The sequence below is a fragment of the Chinchilla lanigera genome, unplaced genomic scaffold, assembly GCF_000276665.1.
Source record: "Chinchilla lanigera isolate Chin_1 unplaced genomic scaffold, ChiLan1.0 scaffold00050, whole genome shotgun sequence".
Classification (NCBI taxonomy): domain Eukaryota; kingdom Metazoa; phylum Chordata; class Mammalia; order Rodentia; family Chinchillidae; genus Chinchilla; species Chinchilla lanigera.
In genome coordinates this window covers 12585013-12586230 of record NW_004955451.1, presented here as the reverse complement: position 1 = coordinate 12586230, position 1218 = coordinate 12585013, and positions in this window count along the sequence as shown.

Here is a 1218-nt window from a genome sequence, read left to right as displayed (position 1 = left end):
ATTTAAATAGACTAGTCAGATTTTGTTGTCAATTAGCAGAGATCTCTTAGACAATCTTTGCAAGGAACAGAATCTTTTATTTATAGTGAATATGTGTATTTTGTATTTTATCCTCTTAAGAATACTGATAACTTTCAGCTCTATATCCCTATATACTTTATCACCTATTTAGAGCTTAGATTTTCATTTATGTCAGATTCTTCAGTAGGCCCCAGGTCGGATTTTACCTCGTTGTCTATCAGCTGTGACACGGTCTCTGAGGCATCACTGTCAACAGGACAGGACATCAGCTCCCTGGAAGGTAGAACCAACTTCTTCTCCAGATTGGGGTTCATGACATAGCCGGACAGCATGCTCTGGTACCCAAGTAGGTCGCTCAGCATTCTCTGGAAAAATACGAGCTTATCCTCTGCCCCAGGTAAGCAGTGGACCAGGTCCCTTCCACTGTCCAGTATGGAGATCTCTCCAAAGGACCCTTCCTAACTTTTTTCTTTTTCCTGATGGAATTGTCTCTCTGCTGCTGTACTTCCATCTTTTCTAGAATTTAGAAAGTAAGTAGTATATAGAGCCAAGTGAAGTCTATTCTGAGGTGTGAATTTTGTAGGGAAAGATAACCCCTTTTGTTTTTGTAACTGAATTTTGATCCTATGATGAGCACGTTCAACAATTCCTCGACCTTGGGGGTTATAAGGAATTCCTGTGAGACGGGAAATATGAAAAGTTTCACAAAACCTTTGGAAAGCAGCGCTTGTAAATGCTGGGCCACTGTCAGTCTTAAGTGTCGGTGGGCAGCCAAGCTAGGGGCAATGACATGCTTAGCGGCTTCACCAGTGGGAGCAGAAGCAAAAATAAACCCCGAGGAAGTGTCCACTGAAAGGCGGACCCAGCGTAAATAACCACATTCGGGAATGTGAGTGACGTCCATCTGCCAAAGGTGATTGGGATGTAACCGTCGGGGACTGACTCCCATGGAAGGCGAGGGAAGGTGTGTTACACATGAGGAGCATTGTTTGACAATTTCTCAGGCCTGTTCCCGGGTCAAATGGAACTGGTTGCGTAAGGCAGAAGCATTTTGATGAAAGGTGGCGTGAGAAGCAGCAGCCTGCCGAGTGGCCTCCGAGGGAGTGACAGTGTCGGCACCCAGCAACCCATCAGTAGCATCATTTCCCTCAGTGAGAGGTCCTGGCAAAAGATCTTCCCGCCCAGTGTGTATGGTGG